Below are 22,718 nucleotides of genomic sequence, written 5' to 3'. Positions count from 1 at the left end.
ACTTGTGACCATGATTATAACCCTAAATAATTTTAAATTTCAAGACCAAGATTACCTTGAGACTAAAGGAACTGCTATGGGAACACCGATGACTCCTTCTTATGCCAGTCTTTTTATGGGACTACTCAAAAATAATTATTTAAGTAGTCAAAATTAGAAACCCCTAATTTGTTTCAGGTACATAGATAATTATTTGTGATATGGCAGCATGGTATAAAAACACTTAATGACTTTCTTTTCTATCTCAATAAATTTAGTATTTTAATATTTATATGGTCTATCTTACCAGATTCAGTATCATTCTTGGATACTGATTTATTTATTGAAATTCATAATTTGAAGAGAAAAAAAAAAACAATTCATATCAAAGACAGCAACAACATGCAATGTTTACATTTCAACAGCTGCCATCCAATTCACAGTAAAAAATCAATTCGTAAGAGTCTATCAATAAGGGCAAAAAATCTTTGTAGCAATCAATCTGATTTTCAATATTACATAAATAGACTGTCTAATGTACTTTTTCAAAGGAGGTATCCAAAACATCTTGTTTATAAATAAATCAGATCATTTAAAATAATTCTAGTGCTATTAATCCTAATGACCCTAAATTTACTACTCAATTTTTTCTGACCTTCATAAAATCAACAAAATTTTGAAGATTTCTTTTCCCATTTTGGAATCTTCCCCTGAAACTAGATATGTTCTCTAAGTCTTCTAAAGTAATCTTTAAAAAAACCTCCAAATTTACAAAACATTCTTTTTAGACCAAAACTTAACTATAAAGGTAATCCAAAAAGTAATAACATCAATTAATGTAATGTTAGCAATCCTCGTAACAAGCCAAGATGCGGTATTTGTAACATATTTATAAATTCTAAATTTCATGAAAGTAGTACAATTTAAAAAGAATTCAATTAAAGGCAACAATGATTGCAGCACAAAAACGTCATTTACCAACTAACCTGTAAATTCTGTCCCAAAGATTATATTAGAAAAACTATCACTCCATTAAGAGTGAGAATGACCAATCATCGGTTTGATGTTGTTCATAAAAATTATGAGACCATTATCTGCATATGTGATTCAACACAATCAAAATAAATTAGAAAATTGCTTCGACCTAAAAGGAGTTGACCATTTAGAGCCAAACTAAAGTATTAATCAGATCAGTTTAAGAAATGTTGAAATCGCACATCAATTAATTTTCAAATTAAGGCAACCAGATGGGCTGAACCTAAGATGATTCTCTTTTCCTTCTTTTATATAAATTTTTAGTTCTATGTAAACATTTACAAATATTCTACATACAGCTGATTGGAATCTTGTTTATGGTATTTATTTGTTAAATTGTTTTGTTATGTTTTTAATTCTTGCTTTGGGTTCCATGTGTTTGTTTCATTAACCCTCTATCTGTTAGACGACTAGTGACTAGTCGTTATACAATATTTCTCCAATGTTGAACGACTAGTCACTAGTGGATTTTTCATATATTTAATCAAACTTTTGCTATCGAAAATAAAACTTAAGTAGGACAAATATCATACCAAATTAATAGGGATGTTTCTCAGAGTAATTTGATGTATAGTTTGTTGAATAATAATGTGCAATAAGTATGCACCGAAATTATAAAATTGCAATACAAATGTTGGTTTGACGTGTCTGGTCGCGCACTTTGAGAAAACACGAAAAAACAAGATTACTTTTTGCTGCTCAAACTGTTTTCTTTTTTACTTTTTTTCCCAATACTTTGGCTGTGGAGAACTTTGTTTAGGAATTAGTTTGGCTACATCACTGTGTCAGAATGTCTGTCTCAACAAGATCATCAGCTTCAAACATCTGTTCGTTGATATATGTTGCGAAGAAATACCCTTGACGCAACCATTGCTTGTGACATTCTGTAATGTTAGACGACTAGTTTCATTAGTCGCTAGTATTTTGTTGTTTCTCATAATATTATTAGAGTTGTGTTATTACCAAATGACATCAAACTTTTCCTTGTGAAATTTGCCATTAAGTGTTATAGATATCTTCAAGGAATAAGTTAGTTAGAAGTGTTTATTTTGTGATAAAATTTTATAATTTCGAGAAGACTATAACCGCCGTATTGTAGCGTTTTTAAAGCTACATTGATTTATTTTTTCAATTAAAACTTAAATTAAGTGAAAATTTTGGGATCGAAATATTGGGATTTAATTTTAGATTAGATTGTGAAAAGTCAGGGTAAAAACGAACATGTAATCCTTTGGCAAGTTAGTACTGGTAGTTTTAAATTGTTAGGAAGGCAGGTTGACTGCCTTAAATTGATTAGAACTTGTCTTGTTGCGACTATTGTTCTCCTTGTTTGATACAGCTGCACCAATGAGAGAACACCGCGGATGACCTGCAAAGTTGATTGGAAAGGGAAGTATTTAAGCGCCCCGCTCATAATTTTCCCCCTTCTTTTGGTCATTTTCGTGAGTTAAGTTGATTACAGTGCGCCGTGTTTCTTAATTTTTTTTCCACGAGGGATTTTGGGAAAAAAAATTAAATTCATAGAAACTACAGAGCAATCTGCATAATTAATTCTCGATGAACAATAGAGCATACTAAAATCATACAAGTTACAGTTTTAATCTTGCAATGGTGAATTAAAATTGAACTTTGTTAATAACTTTAATTGAAAGTTGGAAATTTAGTAATTTATTAATATTTAACTGGAACGGTTTTATTGTGAATTATTAATTGGAACATTAATAATTGTTTGAGAGAGTTGTAATCTGAATTGCAGAGACTTGAAAGTTAAGGTTCAACTAGTGTAAAGAGAAGTTTAAATTTTTATTTTTTGAGTTGTGAGTGTACTTAGAAGTGAGCACTTTTATTTTAGTTATTTCCAAGTGGTATCATATTTTTATTTTAAAACTTTATTATTTTATTTTAGAAGAGAGCTCTGATTTTTAGTTTGATATATTTGATTAATATTTTTATTTCTTGCCAAAGGAACTTTTAAATTTACTAAACGGTTTATCAATTCTAGAGTGATGAAAATTCTGAAACGTTGAACTTATTAATTTGCCAGTTTAAAATAAATCCATGTTTTTATTTAGAACTGTGATTTTTATTTTAGACAAACCAGATAATATTTAATAGTTAACCAATTTAGTAATAAATTGTACTGAATATTCACTAGGAGCTTACTAATCAAAAAATATTTTATATTGTCTTGGATGTCTCATTGATAATTTAAATATTAATACTCTGGAATATTATATCTACAATCCAAGTCGTTATACATACTGATGCACCTGCATTACTCATTGTGTATTCTAAACTTGTATTTGTGAATTCTAAGTTTGTATGTACAAACTACACAGTGAACAATGGTTTATTTGTGATTCATTTATTGTACAATAATTTAGTGACATTCACAGGTCTGTAGGCTAAATTGTGATATAAAAATCGTTATACCTAGCCCTATGCCTAGATTACAAATACTGTTTATTTCATTATTTTTTATTTATAGTTATTATAAATCAAAGAAGTTTTAACATAAAACATTGCTACAGTACAATTTGACCATGCCGGGGGTTTCGTTGTTGCTGTTGGCAACCTAGAAAATTATCGCCAATTGTATTTTATTATTACTATTTATTTATATTTTATTCCTGAAATTGATGGAAAGAAAACGTGATCTAGCGTGTAAAATAAAACATTAAAAAATTACAAACTTCAAGCCAGATATTATTTAAATGATATTTATTTGCTTTGAATATGGACTTACAGATTTTGGAAATATTTGATTAAAATATGTTATAAAATAAATTAAAAGTGTTATTTCATAACCTTAGATATATCAGGAAGTTCACCACCAAAGCGTTGAAAGTTGATTATTTTATTATTATAGTTAGGTCAACTATGAAACACGTTTTGATAAGCATTTAGTTTTTTATGCGTCATCCACAAGTGTTTGGTTGAAACTACCAGAGAAGTGTAGAAGTGTACAATAGTGACAGCAAGTAAAATTTAATCACATTTAAGAAATATATTTCTAAATCATAAAATCAGCAATCTTGAGGTTTTGTACTTACATTTTATTTTGGTTAGTACTACCACTATCTGTTTTCATTAATAAAACAAGTCACTAATACACGATTAGCGCCAACAACGAAAATGATGAGAACTACATTAAGACTATTACAAATTAGCTGTTCAAAGAGATGACTGGTAGGGATGCGTTAATGGCCATTACTCGCTGTCTCTATTGCTCGAAGCGCGGGAAGTGAGGTCTGTATTGTTTGTCAACCCCTACGGATCGCAGATGGACTCGTCACTCTAAAAACTTACATAGCATGAGTCTACTAAACTATATGTGTCTACTAAACCATTACTATATGTCAGCTGTTATACTAGTTAAAATATCAAACAAATTAAAACAAAATTGGACTATGTTACATTGTTTGACTACAAGTATACTTTCTGTTTCTTACAAGTTAACATATACGAGGGTCTTCCAGAAAGTAAAGAACGTTTTGTTATAAGTCAATAAAAACAAAAGATAAGAGCATGAAAATTTATTTATAAATACTTATAAACTTACTCTATTTTTCTACAAAATCGCCGGAACTGTCAAGGCACTTGTTGTAGCGTGGCACCAGTTTTTCTATACCGACGTTATACTGTTCTGCCGCCAAGGAATGAAGCCACGTTTTTACTCCTTCTTTGAGGTCTTCGTCACCCAAAAAGTTTTTTCCGCCTAAAAACACTTTCAACTTTGGAAACAAGTGATAGTCACTCGGAGCCAGATCTGGACTATACGGAGGGTGTCCATTTGAAAGAATTGAGTTCTGCTTTGGTTCGTGCACTGCAATGAGGCCGAGCATTGTCGTGGATCAGCACCACTTTCGACGACAGCATTCCGCGTCATTTGTTCTGAATAGCGCGGCGAAGCCGATGCAAGGTCTCGATGTAGGCCTCTGAGTTGATTGTTTCGCCTCTCGGCATGAACTCCACATGGATTAGGCCTTTTCGGTCCCAAAAAACTGTTGCCATCAATTTCCTGGTGTTCAAATTTGGTTTTTCTTTCCTGTTTTTTGTTGGTGAATTCGAGTGATGCCATTCCATTGACTGGAGCTTTGTTTCCGGGGTTCGATAGGAAACCCAAGTTTCGTCACCCGTTACGATGCGGTCAAGAAACGCATCACCTTCTTCGTCATACTGAGTCAAAAACTCAAGAGCTGCTCCTATCCGTTTAGTCTTGTGGACATCAGTAAGAATCTTAGGCACCCAACGAGCACACATTTTCTGATAACCAAGACGTTCAGTCACTATTTCGTGCAAAAGCGACCTTGAAATTTGTGGAAAAAATTCCACTAGACCACTCAAAGTGAAACGACGGTTTTGTTGAATTTTTCCATCAACTTTCGCTGCCAACTCGTCAGTAACGAGTGACGGCCTTCCACTTCGTTCCTCGTCGTGCACATTAGTTCGACCTTCCTTAAATTGAATGCACCATTTTCTCACTGATGACTCGTTCATCGCATTGTCACCGTAAACTGCCTTAATTTGCCTATAAATTTCAATAGGTCGAACATTCTGTGCATTCAGAAACCGTATCACACTACGCAGTTCACACTTGGCGGGATTTTCAATTAACGCCGCCATTTTAAACTTTCACAGGAGACGCAAACGTGTCCTCACGGTACCGCTACTCAGCTCACACTTAGGCAGAAGGTGTGGCTAACGAACAAGCTATCTACCGCGGTGGTGGGGGAACTGCGCCGCCCGTGATGCGCAATCGTTCTTTACTTTCTGGAAGACCCTCGTACCTTGAATATTTGTATCAATGGGGGAGGGGGTAACCACCCCAAACCCTCCCCCTGGATACGCTTATGCAATCACTCACTTACAATGAATTCAAGTTCCATTGTACATATTTTTTTTTTATTAGACACATTTTCTTTTGAAGTACAAACAAAATATTTATTTATATGATTAAAAAGGTTCATGTGGCAAATTGCTCACACAGAACCTCCTGCAAGTGTAAATTTTATGTCAATTTGTGCAATACGTTTTTTATTGACAAAGATATGCAGATTATTTAAAGCAGTATTTTCTAAGAGAAAATTCATCAAACTAATCACAGACATTTTTAAGAACTGTTTCATATTGAAAGAAACTAAGGAATATTAATAGTAAGTGTGAGCAAATTGCCTTCACACGACCTCTTGTGTCCAGGAAGTATGTGCGACCTCTCATGTGTTAATGTTTTATTTCTTCAATTTTTTGCAAAATAATAGCCCACACATAAATTTCTGAATTGTTTAATAGCCTTATATTTATAAAGAGATGTCATTAATATTATAATCAATTTTAACATGACAAATCTGATATGTACATAGTGATGCTGTAATTTTGACTTTGCTAATGCTATTAAACCTTACAAAATTAACATTTATTGGAATAAAATGTTATTAACCTTAAGTAATCTAATTTTATAATGCTATTGAATGTATCCATTTTTGAATTGGGTGGTGTCTAATTTCTCATTAGGAATGCAAACAACAAAATTTGAAAATTATGCTCTTGGTTCATTGCCAGATTCCATTTGCAACCTTGCTTAAAAATACGGGATACAAATAAAAATTATGGTTTTAAAAACTCCACATTTTGTAATAAAGATCCAATGGCCGTATCCATAATACATATCTATATTTTTAAATATCAGTTACCTAAACATGCAAGTTGGATTCTGAATACAAAACTGCTACAATAAACAATCTCATTATATATTTTTAGAATTAATAACTGTACTATAAAAAAGTAATTTTATGGATAGAGATAGACTACTGGAAAAAGACATATAAAAAATGAAGCTCAGCATACATATAATTTATTCAGGTATATTGACATCAGTGCACATAACAGTGATAGCAGGAAAACCAATTTTCACCAGTCAATATTGTTTTAGATTTGGGCTTGCCAAGACTTCAATATATGGCCCTGATTGTTTTGTGTATGCTATATGATGGCCAAGCAGCCCTGTGTACAAAAGAAACCTCTTTCCGAATTAATACCACTATTAAACATTGGAATTGTGGTCGGACTTTTGCCTGTGAAATTTAATTTTCTTAATCTACACATTGAAAGTAAGTACATAAACCAGCATCATTATCTTAAGTGAAAAATATCAAATAGTTAAACAAAAATCATTTCTAAAAATAACATCTCTGAGTTTTCAGATTATCCTATAATTGTTACTAAACAAAAAATTGTAAACACACTAAAAATCTGAAATAAATCAAGAATTTAATACAGTAAAAATAAGCTAAAAGTTACACTGTAGAAGAAAAAATGATATTTTTCTCAAAGAAGTTATTAAAACAAAGTATAATTTGAACTAATTTTTAATCAGAAGCCATTTAATACTACGCAGAGTATTTTATGACCAATGGGCCATGAAGCAGTGATTGGAGATTGACTATGTTGAAGATGGAGCTTGTATTGAATAAATATATCATAGTTTTGATTTTTATTTTGTTTGTTTTTTTTTATAAATGTACCTCTTGCTAATAATGATTGATTTACTTGACAAACGAACTTCCGTCTACGCCACAGCAGATGTGTTGGTGGTAGTTTGTTATTTTTTTAATTTTTCCAGATAATATTTCCAAAATAGAATGGTGAAGGAAATTTACAAGATATAGTAGTTGAAACATTGAGAGACAGAAATAAATAATAAACAAATTAAAATATATAAATAAATGGAGTGAATTTTTACCAAGGCTTTACTTGCTTATACACAGCAAGTTTTTTAATGACTAAATACAGTATTGAATTAAGTAATATTACATTAAAAAATTAAATAGAAATTTCCTCTCCAATTCAGGTAAAATTTGATTCAATTATCGAAATTCTTTTTGTAGCTCAATGTTATTGCAAAAATGAACTAAATTGAGAAAACAAAAAATGTACATCTGTACTCAAATGAATTAAAGGTGCAATTAAAAAAACTGATATATCTGTTGGAGAAACTGGATTAACTCGTTTTCATTATTTAATTTTCTTAAGTGCAGCAGATTGGACTGGGATAAGGACTCAGTTGGAAGGAATTGAGTGTAACTATGAAAATTTTACATTAACTAGCACGATTAAATAATATATAATTACTATGTTTCCTTCATTTATTGATGCAATTTTAAGGAAAATTATACATTGTTGGACAAATCCGATAATGTATGGGTGTGACAAACCAGGTCAAGGACCTGACTTAATACCCTCACATTCTGATGGAAACATCTGTCTGACTGTATACAGTCATACTTGTTTATAATGTTTGGTGTTGATAGACCGACTCAGACCTAACTTACAAACATGTTAGCATGTCTGTGGACAAATCCGATAATGTATGGGTGTGATGAACCTGACTTGGTAGGCTCACATTCTGATGGAAACATCTGTCTGACTGTATACAGTCATACTTGCTTATAATGTTTGGTGTTGATAGACCGACTCAGACCTAACTTACAAACATGTTAGCATGTCTGTGGACAAATCCGATAATGTATGGGTGTGATGAACCTGACTTGGTAGGCTCACATTCTGATGGAAACATCTGTCTGACTGTATACAGTCATACTTGTTTATAATGTTTCGTGTTGATAGACCGACTCAGACCTAACTTACAAACATGTTAGCATGTCTGTGGACAAATCCGATATTGTATGGGTGTGAACCTGATCAAGGACCTGACTTGGTAGGCTCACATTCTGATGGAAACATCTGTCTGACTGTATACAGTCATACTTGTTTATAATGTTTGGTGTTGATAGACCGACTCAGACCTAACTTACAAACATGTTAGCATGTCTGTGGACAAATCCGATAATGTATGGGTGTGATGAACCTGACTTGGTAGGCTCACATTCTGATGGAAACATCTGTCTGACTGTATACAGTCATACTTGTTTTATAATGTTTGGTGTTGATAGACCGACTCAGACCTAACTTACAAACATGTTAGCATGTCTGTGGACAAATCCGATATGTATGGGTGTGATGAAGGACCTGACTTGGTAGGCTCACATACTGATGGAAACATCTGTCTGACTGTATACAGTCATACTTGTTTATAATGTTTGGTGTGTTGATAGACCGACTCAGACCTAACTTACAAACATGTTAGCATGTCTGTGGACAAATCCGATATTGTATGGGTGTGATGAACCTGACTTGGTAGGCTCACATTCTGATGGAAACATCTGTCTGACTGTATACAGTCATACTTGTTTATAATGTTTGGTGTTGATAGACCGACTCAGACCTAACTTACAAACATGTTAGCATGTCTGTGGACAAATCCGATATTGTATGGGTGTGAACCTGATGAACCTGACTTGGTAGGCTCACATTCTGATGGAAACATCTGTCTGACTGTATACAGTCATACTTGTTTATAATGTTTGGTGTTGATAGACCGACTCAGACCTAACTTACAAACATGTTAGCATGTCTGTGGACAAATCCGATATTGTATGGGTGTGATGAACCTGACTTGGTAGGCTCACATTCTGATGGAAACATCTGTCTGACTGTATACAGTCATACTTGTTTATAATGTTTGGTGTTGATAGACCGACTCAGACCTAACTTACAAACATGTTAGCATGTCTGTGGACAAATCCGATATTGTATGGGTGTGATGAACCTGACTTGGTAGGCTCACATTCTGATGGAAACATCTGTCTGACTGTATACAGTCATACTTGTTTATAATGTTTGGTGTTGATAGACCGACTCAGACCTAACTTACAAACATGTTAGCATGTCTGTGGACAAATCCGATATTGTATGGGTGTGACGAACCTGATCAAGGACCTGACTTGGTAGGCTCACATTCTGATGGAAAAATTTGCCTGACTGTATATAGTCATCCATACTTGCATATAATGTATGGTGTTGTTAGTTTGACTCACACTTAACATGTTTGCATGTCCGTGGACAAATCCGATAGTGTATGAGCTACTTTAACTATCTTGATTGATTGAGTCATTTAAAAATGGGATCAAGGCATAGGAGTTAAAAACAGTCGTCAATATAAATCAATATATAAATTGTACCCAGGAAAAAATTTTGGAAAACTCATGGACTGATTCATTAAGAATGTCCTTCGTTCACGTTTTCTTGTCCAGCACTTATTCTATCCATAAAGCTCATCACTGGTAATTAGGAATAATAATTTAGTTTGTTCAAATTCCTTTCCTCCACTAACACTGATATTGTGTGTGAACACCATGAACTGATGATAATCAGTGCTGTCATGTAAATGAGGATGATTTGGTAGACTTCGGTAGGCATTATTTTTCATTCTTGATTGGATTAAAATAATTTCATAATAAGTTTGTCTGTAGTATAATTCTCTTACTAACATCAACATTCATAAAAACCCATTTTATTTTCCTGAGTATGATGTCTATGTGAGCATTTAATGTTAGCTTTTGATTAGAGTCACCTCTAGATACTTCTTTTTTTGGGTATCACTAGACTTAAGGTATAAAAAATTGCCCAGATTTTCTTAAAGATAAATGGTGCTGACATCTTTTTAGAATTGATTCTGAGACTCTACCTGTGATACCATCCGTAAATTATTCACAAATTATAATTAAGTCTGTTACAGTTTTAAAGAATCATCATTAAACAAGCATGACTATTATATCACCCCTATAGCTCTTGATATAATGTCTCTTTCTTAAAACTTATGAACTATCAGTTTCAACTATTAGGTTTCAGAAAATGGTGATAAATTAATCCTTGCAGGCGGCCCATTGTTGGGCCAAGAAGAATATGTCACCGATTGGTCAGAAATCAAACCCACACTAAGTATTTTTAACCAATCTCAATTATATTTGCTGATCAATATTACAAACAAATATCATTGTAACCATTTATAACTCATAGTAATTTATTTTATACAAAATTAAAACTTGTATGGTTTTTAGATGTACTTTGTTTAATTGCCCTATATACAAGCGATTTCAACAATTTAAATAACTGCTCACAATAAATTTGTTATTGAGAGGCACTAACTTGTAAAAAAAGAACATAATTTATCTGATGATGACACTTTAAACACCTGAATTCGTTCATAGAGATTCTCATGTGGTACTCTACCCAAAACTTTAGCAATAGCAATGTGGTTCATTAGTGTTAAACATAATTAAAGTTCAGTCATATTGCTGGAACATTTATAATATTAATGATTTATAAATAATTTACTTTATAATGTTCCTTAATCATCATCAGGTATCCACGCATTATTGTTTCTTTGTAGGTCAAAATATAAAACACATAGTACACGACACAATAACACTAATTAATAAATATTATTAACATTTACAAAAAACAAATTGCTACGACACAGTGGCCTCATGTTTGCACATACTGGACAGACAGTTTACGAGTACAGGGAAAGGAACTTGCCGAAATAGACCTTGTTTATCATTTCCAGGTGCGTTGCTGGGTCGAAAGAAATTGGCTAAGTGTTTATCATATCATTCAGTACGTTGTTGGGGACACTTTTTACTACTTTGTATAACTTAATAGTGTTATAAATAGTATTGTGTTGTGACTATGTGGTTTTTATTTTAACCTATAACAAAACGCTAATGCAGGAATACCTGATGTTGTCACAGTGTTAACGAAACGTGTCGTCACATCGCAATATTGAGGAACATTAGAAGGTAAATTCATAATGCATTGTAGTTAAATTCCTTAATGGCATCTAAAGAAGCATTGTAAAGATGACATTGACTTTGATCCTGCTTTTTACAAAGTAAGACACAATAATTTCTCAGCACAGCTATCCTCAAAGCAACACTGGCACAAATCAAATACATTTGCTTCACAAAGCTACTAAACCAAGATTTTGTGGAAATACTTGCTAACTACTGGTGTGATGTTGATGGATTCAAAGTCAGCTGTCTTTCAAACATTCTAAATCGTCCTATTAACAACAAGATTGGCTATAAAGCTTTCATAACAAAAAAAATTGAATAAAAAGCTGCAATATATGCTGGAACCATGTCATTTATTGCTTTGGGATGACATCCAGGTGCAGATAAAAGAGGGAACTTGGCAGCTGAGATCTTTACAAGTAGTTGCTGGATCCCTCAGACACTAACAAACATTGTAGTATATTCTGTAATGTCAGACAAATAAATGGCTACTGATACTCAACTATTACAATTACTTGAACATTTTTTTGATTCTGGCCAAACCATTCAATATCTATTTTGTTGGACTCTATATATTACCATCACTTCAACATCTAATTTGTAGTGCTTGCAAAAATATTACACATTTGGCAGGTGATACATTCTGGGGCTGGTACAAAACATACATGTAGTCTTCCACGCCCAGGGCTGCGGAGAATGGCTACTAGCTACTCTCTGCAGCACATTCCACACTCTCTACCTAACAATTTTCAAGATAAAACAACAGTTTTAGATGAGTTTCAATTTCACTAAAAATGAATAATAAACCTTTATTGTGTACGAGTAAATGATATGTTTTCAACAATCAACGCAGATATTAAATCAGTAGTACTCAATAGACGTAAAACTAAAAAGAGTAAAAGTAAATGTAGATTAATAAAAATTAAAAAATAGGTAGTATGTCATTTCTACAATTTATATTTTTTCAGGTAAGCCATTTGAAACCTCCAGAGGTCTTCAAATATATAGCTGCTCCTGCTGGATATTGAATATATGCATCTGTGTTTGTGGCATCAACATTTGCTTGCAATTCTATCCTTATCTATTAGAGATCTGTATGATCATTACTTTACTCATAAATGCTACCTTTGTGTTTTTCATTTTTATTGCAAAAGAATCCACTGTGAAGACTTTAAATGCTCTTTTTAAAATTGCATTAAAAGGCTCCGATCTTAAAACCAATGGTTTAAGACTGTATGTACCGTTTTTACCATTATTTATATACCCATTCAAAATTGTAATTGATTTTCACTGGATTTCCCAAACGCCGGTTCTTCACATCGTTGTTCTCATTCAAGTTTCATGTACAATCACATCGTTCGGTTTACTATATTACTGGTTGTTATATGGAGAAGAGTTTTACATCAAGATCAGAGCTGAGTTAGAATACAATTATCAGTGTCTTTCTATCAATGACTTAAAAACTCTTCTTCTACAATCCTTAGAACTTGAAGACTTAATTTCTTTCATTTCAAAATCATTTGGTGCTCCATATCTTGTGCTATGTATTTACACCGCAGCTGCTGATGTATTTTATTCAAATGAACACTTGACGGATCTAATAGCAGAGCTGGAAAATTTCAGTGTGGCAGCACTACAAAGGATGATTCATATAATTGAATGGCACTTTCCACTGTACATGATGATGTCTACTTTGCACCAGAGCCATAGAACAAAATTGCAGGTACTGTAATATTCAATATTTATGTAAGTTAATTTATTAATAATTACACTATAGTTATACATGAAAATAATATATATGTACGGTTAGACATAAAAACTAAAAATAAATACTACCAATAAGTAAAATTTCTATATTTCCTGTTGTAAAAATGTCAAGGTAATGGAAAAAGACTCATTAAGAAAGTAAAAATGTCATCTTTCTAATTAAAATTTCACCTTAAAAATTCAGTGATAAATACCCTTGAATTAAACTTTAATAATAGAAACTAAACTGAGAAATGTGTCCTCTCTTTATTTAACTAAACGCTACTAATACAGTTGCACATAAGTTACAAAAAAGATTAAACCATTAATCTTGTTTAAAGCCAAATCTAACTACTCTAGTGTAATGCAAAACTCCACTCTAAAAATAATATGGAGACACCTTCCACCCTCACTTAACAAATGTCTCAACAAGATCCTAAAAACTGATGCACACAGCAGCAGATGGACAGATGAAAAATAACTCCCTAGCTTATCAAATGTGTCCACACACACACACATATATCCATCTGTCTGCATGCATATGTTTTACAATTGCTCATTTATGAAAATGATTTGTGGAGTCCCTCAAGGATCCATTCTCAGCTCTATTTTCTTCCTGCTCTATCTCAATGAAATAGAATCATGACTACCACTGAGAAGAATTATGCAGTATGCTGATAATACGACTCTTTGTTTAAATGAAATTAAATCACTTTTGGAACAAAAACCTTTATTGCAATCAACAGTTGTATCCAACATTTTCAAAGCCGTCTAAAAACTAAATCTTCAGTATCACATGTTCTAAACTTTTCTTATTCTCGACAGACTGTGAATTGTTCATACCATCACTTAGGAGGTCTGCTCCTCAAAATACTGTGGAACTCACCTTGATCAAGGTTGAATGGAATGTTCACATCAATCATGTTTGCTCCAAATCAACCTCAGGCATTTACAAACTGCAAAACAAGCGATTTGCATTATTTCAACATTACAATTCAATTTATTCACGCAGGCCAGCTTGACAAAGAAGATTGCAACTGTTTATAAAACGTACGGTATAAAAGTATAATTTTTATCTTGGAGATAAAACCTTTCTATGCATAGCAGAGGGTTTTCTAAAATGGGAATTCGTTGTAACATGTATTAAATTTATATTAAAAAATAATTTATTCAGAAATAAAAAATACTCAACCCTGGAAGCGTCGACCGACTCATTTGGTGTCGATCGCGTAACTTCCAAAATGCGATCGACCCCGATCGGGATGATTCGTATTTTACCGCTAAAGGCATTAGTACCCGTTATACCAATAGACCTTTAAATTATACGTCAAACGAAAGCCTATGAGTTTAATTTAATGTTTAGAGGTCTTTAATTTTATTTTATATTGTTTCTAGTTTAAAATCTGTGTGGTTTTTCCAGATGTGATTTTTGTTAACCTCTGTGCAGCGGAAATTGTTTGTAAACGAATCATTTTGTTCTTTGTTCAGAAGTTTTTTATATTTGAACTGAGCAAAGTTTTATCATAGTGTTAATTATACAGGGTGAATCTAAAAGGACTTTACAAGTTTGAAATTATATAGATATTTATTGACTTTACTTACAGACTTGATATATGTTGTCATTTTGTAGCAAATTACTTCGAGTTTATTGTCATATTCTTATTTCTGTTCGATGTGACTTTCATTAGTGATACGGCAAACATCCCACCGGTAATCAATTTCTCGCCACACCCGTTCTAGCAAATCTGGCGTAACTTCAGCAACCGCAGCTGTGATTCTTCTTCTTAGATCTTCAAGACTGGCTGGTAGAGGTGGAACATACACTTTATCTTTAATGAAACCCCATAGAAAAAAATCCATAGGAGTAAAATCGGGGGAGCGAGGTGGCCATGCAATTGTTCCTGAACTCCCAATCCAGCGACCTGGAAAACGACCGTTTAGGAAATACCTAACATCTGTTCGGTAGTGCTCCGTCTTGCTGGTACTAGAAAGGAGCATTCTGTTGTTCATCTTCATAAATTTGAAGACTCAAAACATTCTGCAACATATCAAGGTAATGATACCAGTGACAGTTCTCTCCATGAAAGAAAAATGGCCCGTACACTTTAAATTTACTCATCGCACAAAACACATTCACTTTTGGACTGTCCCGAACTCGTGCAAGGGATTCTCTTGGGTTTTCGTTCCCCCAGATTCTGCAGTTATGGGTGTTCACTTTACCACTGATATGAAAGGTACTCTCATTACTGAAGATTATTGAGTTCAGGAATGTCTTATCTTCCCCCATTCGATCCAACATTACTGCACAGAATTCTCCACGAGCAGCTTTATCTAAATCAGTGATATGTTGTACCATCGTAAGTCTGTATGGTTTTAAGTGCAAACGCCTCCGTAGCACTCGCCAAACTGTCTTTTGTGGAATTCCAGCCTCTACAGCTGCACGCCGCGATGATTTTTTAGGACTCCGGGCAAAGGTTTCCCTGACCTGTTCGACAGTAGCATCACTAATCTATGAGCGACCTGGCGATTTCTCATGAGGAACACAACAACCTGTCTTGACAAAATTCTTGTGCCAACTGTAAATAGAAGGCCTGCTTGGAGGGTATCTTCCGTATTCTGTGCGAAATCTACGCTGAACACTTGTAACAGAATTTGTTTCATGAAACAATTACACAAAGCGAGCACGCTCCGCACCAGTGAAAATAGCCATTTTAGTACAGAGTACAGACGAAGCTGGCGCTTGCAGTGGCAGAACTTGGTACTACAGCACTACGGGAGTCAAACTTAAAGTAATTTACTATAAAATGACACATATATCAAGTCTGTAAGTAAAGTCAATAAATATCTATATAATTTCAAAGTTGTAAAGTCCTTTTAGACTCACCCGGTATAATACTTTAGAATGGGTTATACTTGGATATCGAGTGATATTCATGACATTAAAATGGAATCTGACATGACTGACTTTGATGAGTCTGAAGTAGAAGTGTTGTATCTTTTTTTCTGTTATTAATAAAAACTTATTTATTCTCTGTTATACATCAACTAACTTCATACAAAGGTAGAAAAAACACATTAATTCATTAATTTCCACGAGAGTCAATTTTATTATCGTTATTTCATTGTGTTACTTAGCAACTGAAAATGGGTAAAAATTTGCCACTGCTCTTTTCTCTATAAACATAAAAACTATTTCTATTTTTATTTTTGAATCCCATAACACTATACATTTTTGTTTTCACAGCTAAATGTCTTACAATTTGGCTATTTCAGACTGTTGAAAAATCTTATATTTTATTATAATGCAAATAAATTAATGTAATATATATTTTTCACATGTCAAATACTAAATATAATATGATGTAAAAAATTATATATATATATATATATATATATATATATATATATATATATATATATATATATATATATATATTTATTTATTTATTATTACTTCAAAACTATTTAGCTCTATTCTCTGATTTTTAATAAGAAAAATGATATAAAATACTTTATACGTATACTACATAAAGGGTTTTATACGAAATTTACAAAGAGACCATGTAAAAATTACAAAAATTAGAGCACACTTTAGAATTTCTGATAAACGCTTCCAGGATTTCATTATATAAAAATAATAATTTATTCAGAAATAAAAAATACTTAAGCAATAATATTTAAATTTTTTAAGATTAAATGTAACTAGGAAAATATAATTTTATAAATTATTTGAATAGCTGAATCTCTGTACTTGAGAACATTTACATTAAACGTTGAAGACCCATGATGTTTTTGTATTAACATTAGTTAAAAAAATAACTGGACCTAAAACAATGCACAGTAAAACTGATAAATAAATCCTTACAGTTAGTTGTTTATTTTGTTACTAAGTGAATGTTTCTTTTTACCTTTGTTAACATTATATTTGTTGTAGTTTGACTAATTTGAAATTAATGTTTTTAAACTTTTTTAATGATAAATCCGTGTAGTGCATGCATTTGTATATTTAATCATAACTAAGTTATGTTTAGAATAGAATGAAACAATAATTGAATTAAACTATACGATTCATACAAAAAATTAAATTATATCTAAAATAATAAAAAGTTTATATCCTAGTTCTCTAAATGAACGTAGAGCCCTTCTCAATCCCATTTATTCAATTTCAAACACTGTTTTAGGTCAAAGCGCTGAAAAAGGTGCTTCAGAAAATACAGACCAGCAATAGTTTGGAGAAAGATATTCAATATATTGTAAGTAGTAATATTCTGGGTACATTTACTATATAGTGTATAAACATATAGAAATTGCAGTTTTAAATTTTTTTCAGTATTGGTTATAAACTGATGTTCTTTTTTAGGTAATGTTGTTTGACAGAGGACTCGACACTAAAAAGGTTTGTTTTTCAGCATTTGGAACCATTTACTTTGACTTCAAATCCATACTGTTTGTAAGTAAATAATGCCATTAATGGTGTTACATGATATATTTTAGCTATAATAAAAATAAATTCCCTGCACCATTCAAATGAACCATCCATCAAATATCATACTACTTATTATTCAATTTTGTATATTTGAGGAATAATGTCATTAATGTAATATAAACATTACAGCTAAGACTCTAATTTCAAGGAAAGAAGGAATATTGTATTTTACCAGGTGAAGTTAGGGCTAAGAAATTCTCTATAACACTTGACCTGGTAATCAGCGGCTTACAGGTAACTTCCGAACAACCACCAATGGCCGGGCAGGCGGGAATAACTCATATACTATACTGTACAGTAGAAGCAGCAGCTGTTGTCTGATTGAGTTATCTCGCGATAACCACTTTACCCGCTACACTACGCGCAGTACGTATTCACTACACTGCACCATTGTCTATGATTGAGAGATTTTGATAATCAAGACAATCATATAATCTGTACTTTTATAGTTTTTTATTAAATTTTAAGGCAATCTTAACTTTAATAGTTTTACATGCAAGAATTACAAATCAATAGGAAATGTTTACTAAAAGAAATAGTTTACTCCTTTCACTAACTAACATTTCATTTAACATATATTACTGACAAAGATTACTACTCAGATTATAAAGTTTATGCTATTCTCTCAAAAGTAATGCATTTTGTTTCAGGTGGTGCATGGTATTATTACTTACTTCTTTGCAGTTTCTCCAACTAAAACATTTAGTCTTTAGTGTAGTTATAATGAACAAAATTACACCTACCTAATATTTATTAAGGGAACTGTTGTGGTTAAATCATCTTGATAATATTTATTTTACTTCTAAAAGTAGTCTGTATGGTGAGTATGATAGTCTGTATACTACAATATTCCCAAATGTTTGAGAAACTTTCATACAAAATGTCCTATTAAAATTAAATCAATGTGTTATGTGAGATATTTTTTTAAATCAATTCAATAATTAAAAAACTAAAATATTTTAAAACCATTTTATGAAATATTCTTCCGCCACAATCAGGAGAAATATTTAATGTTATACAGTTTATAACATATTATCACCATATTGTGGTGGAGTTCAGTAGAGATGAATCTGCCAATGCCAAAATGTAAATCACTCGCTTAGTTAAAAAATTACATGACTAAAATTAATTAGTGCAAACAGACAAGAACCAGTAACAGATTTACAGATCTTGAGGCCTTGGCCGAATTTGTGTGCACCCCCTCGCTCCCTTGTGTTATCTAAGTTTTGAATTATTATTATTATCCTAATAATATTATAAATGTGTAAGTACCACAAAGTGCTTTCATGTGTAAGCTATTCAACTGATTGTTCTGAAATTTTACATGGACATTCATATGATACCTAGGATGAATTTAGGCCTATTCTTATTATTTAAGCTCCACTGGTCGCTAAAACAGTGAAATATCCCATCTTGTTCTCTAAAGTTGAGAAATATTAATTGAGAAAGCCTGTAAAATGTTCTCATCAATCAACTGTTCTGTGTAAACATTGTGTATTATGTTCAATTTGTTTACATTTATAGTGAGTACATTCTCTAAGGAATAATGTTTACACAGTTTTAAATACCAATCATTAGGTAAGTACTTCTACATTATAAAATGTCGTAAAAAAGAAGATGGTCAAAATTTAACTCCGAAGACTCCCTTTGAAGCAATCGGCAAGAACTATGTTAGATGAAAGTTCACTGGACTGTGATTTTGAACTAATGTACCTATTGCAACTCTAAATGTTCTAAAATATTTTAAATATTTTTCAATTTATAAAGAGACTATTGCGTATTGTCATTGTTAATGTACTTTTAACTGTACATTTTTGGATCTAAATGACAATGTTACTATCTAACTTTTAAAGGCATATAAAACTTATTTTAAATCACTTTAGACAGAAGTAGGCTTCTCTGATCTGTGATATACAAGGCAAATTCAACATTGATGTCGGAAATATATATTTCACTAGAGTCAGAGGTGCTCTTACACGTTTAAAACCTACGAAATTGCCTGTGAAGACATCCGTAACTACTTGTTTAAGTATACAATTTACTTGTGACGACTGATTATTAGATTAAATTGAAATAAATCTTATAGAATGAAAAGTAGTTACCCAGGGCAGCTGAAAGAGGTTGAATGCTCTTACATTTTAACAACAAGACTATCAAATTTTCACTGTCAAATATTTATTGTTAAAAACAAAATTACAATATGACATGAAGAGACTGGTGGGAGAACCACTCTATTGCCGCCACACGGTAGACAATGATATTAGAATTCCATATAAATATATGACACCTCATGTGGCCCCTCAGTCCACAGTCTCAGGCCGGGGCAGTGGTAAATCCAGCACTGACAGGAACATAAACATTTCATTATGATTGCTGCCTAAACCACTATATTATTTATTAAAAGGATTTTAATATACTCGTATAGCTAAGCCGCATCTGCTTTTCTAAATTTTACATAACTATATTGAAACTTAACAAAATAAAGAATTTTTTAAGGTACCGTACATTCGTTGAAACCATTGCCAGATTTACAGATTTTGAGTTCTTAGGCCATGTTTTTTCAACGGTCCCTACCCCCTTGTGTGATCTGAACTTAAAATTATGATTATTTAAGTAGGTATATAATTTATTTGTGATGACAGATTATTAGATTAACTTAAAATAAATTCCTCAGGAGGGTTCACTTCTGGCTGGTTTATGTCTTCCAGTTGAACCTACACTGGGTATAGCAAAAATAGATGTGTCACTTAAATCTTGGCAACCTCATGGACGTCTAGGACCGGCACACTACTAACTACAAATGTCAAGATTCTGGGGTGCAAGGGTAGATCAACAGATCTAGTCTACTGCGAGAGACGACTGTTGGAACTGATAAGGCATCCTAAGTGTCAAAGGATCTTGCTAGCCTAGACATAAGATCGTGCTACTCCTGCATACCTTGACTGAATAGGCTGGTTCAGAGCTCGCCGCCCCTTATTCCAATGAGACATGACTGAGATTAATATTCTAAATTCTTCCTTATGGATCTTGACAGGAGGCAGCACCTACCCCCAACATTTCACCCATCCAGAATATCATGTCACTCAAGAAGCAGCGCAATTATCTTTTTAGGACTATATGCAATTCCTAAGTTTCCTGTTCTAAGAAAAAAAACTTATAGAATTAAATGCTTGATTATTTAAAAACTTAAAAATATAATTTTAACCTATTTAAAAACATTTTAATTTCCTTGATGAGAGTAACAGGGTTGCATATGACATTTTTGTTGTGTTTATGTATTACAGCTTTTTAACCAAAAACCTGATTTAATGTGGCAGGTTACAACTATCGAATTCTGTTTGTAACTTGATTGAGTTGGTGGTAATACGACCAAGCTAAATGTTGTACTATCTTATACTAATCCTAAGTCAAATCCACCAAAATCATAATTATACAACCCCGTAACTCTCGGCAATAAATCACGTACTTTATTGGATTTGAATCTCTCGGATCAAAAAGTTTAAATACCTGAGTTTGAAAGTGAACCACAAACTAACCAGTGGAGCTGCAGAAAGACAATTTACATTAAAATTTAGCTTGTTTATTTCTGCGTTTAGACATGTACGACAAATAGTGTTCAAACACGTTCAGTTCTTACGTCAATAAAAACGAAAAGGGTACGATTTGTGGCGCTATTCAACCAAACTGCAAATACTTGCATCCGAACTTGTGATCCGATTAAGACTACAAGACATTTGTTTATATACTATATGTACCAAGTGTATTGTTTTTGAGTATGTAGTTTTAGAACTTTAGAACCATTTGGAAAAATTTGTTATTAAATTATCATTATGAACATTACATGTATCGAACTTTTATTCTTGACCGGGTGGTTAAAACAATTCGGAATTGGTCACGTTATGGAGCTCTTGACCGTGTAATTTCGTAAACCACTATTTAAAGCATTTAATTTTTAACATGGGTGTAATTAACCAGGTTTTGTTAATTCACCGAGGCCGGCGCCTGGTCGTTGATCACGCAAACCGCTAGACTGCACGGGGCGGTTTTAGCTTTGGGAGAACCACTTTATCGCCGCGTTGTAGGCACATTAGAATACCTCGGCTGTGTCGCGACCATTAGACTTTAACAATTATTGTCTTTCATATTGAAAGTTTTGTTTTAGAAAGTCTCGAATTTGAGAATTTAATCGAAAATAAATTATAGAAATCTATTTGATGATGAAACATGTCTTGTATTCGTTGGGGTCCGAGTCCACGTCCCTCAACTTCCGGTGATCGCTCTTGCATTCCATCTACAAGACAATCGAATTCTTATCAAAAACATCCAACATTGCTGTTAAGAATTTTAAAGCCAAATAATTACAATATGACATGATGAGAGCAGTGGGAGAACTAATAATAACGTCTTTATTTGAAGCGATTTTCAACATTACATTTGTTGTTTTTCAAAATAACTCAAGTCATACATTTTCAATCAAGGCACATACAAATCTATCTATCATCGTCCGAGAAATACAAAATTAAACTAATCAAACCGATAATACATTAGGTACATTAAACAGCTATTTAGGGGTGAAACACTCCTCCTCCAAAGCCAGTCTGAGATTGTTTTTAAACGAGGAATATCCATAAGCCTTTAGACTGTGAGGGACGCTGTTGTATATCTGGGGGCCAAAGTATCTAAATCCATTCCTCCCCATCTCCAGCCTGACCCTGGGCACCTCCAGCATGGCGTCCTGCCGAGTGTGACAATCCCTTATCTCAGCCCGGGTCTGTAGC

The sequence above is a fragment of the Homalodisca vitripennis genome, chromosome 1, assembly GCF_021130785.1.
Source record: "Homalodisca vitripennis isolate AUS2020 chromosome 1, UT_GWSS_2.1, whole genome shotgun sequence".
Classification (NCBI taxonomy): domain Eukaryota; kingdom Metazoa; phylum Arthropoda; class Insecta; order Hemiptera; family Cicadellidae; genus Homalodisca; species Homalodisca vitripennis.
Note: the sequence above shows the minus strand (reverse complement) of the source record.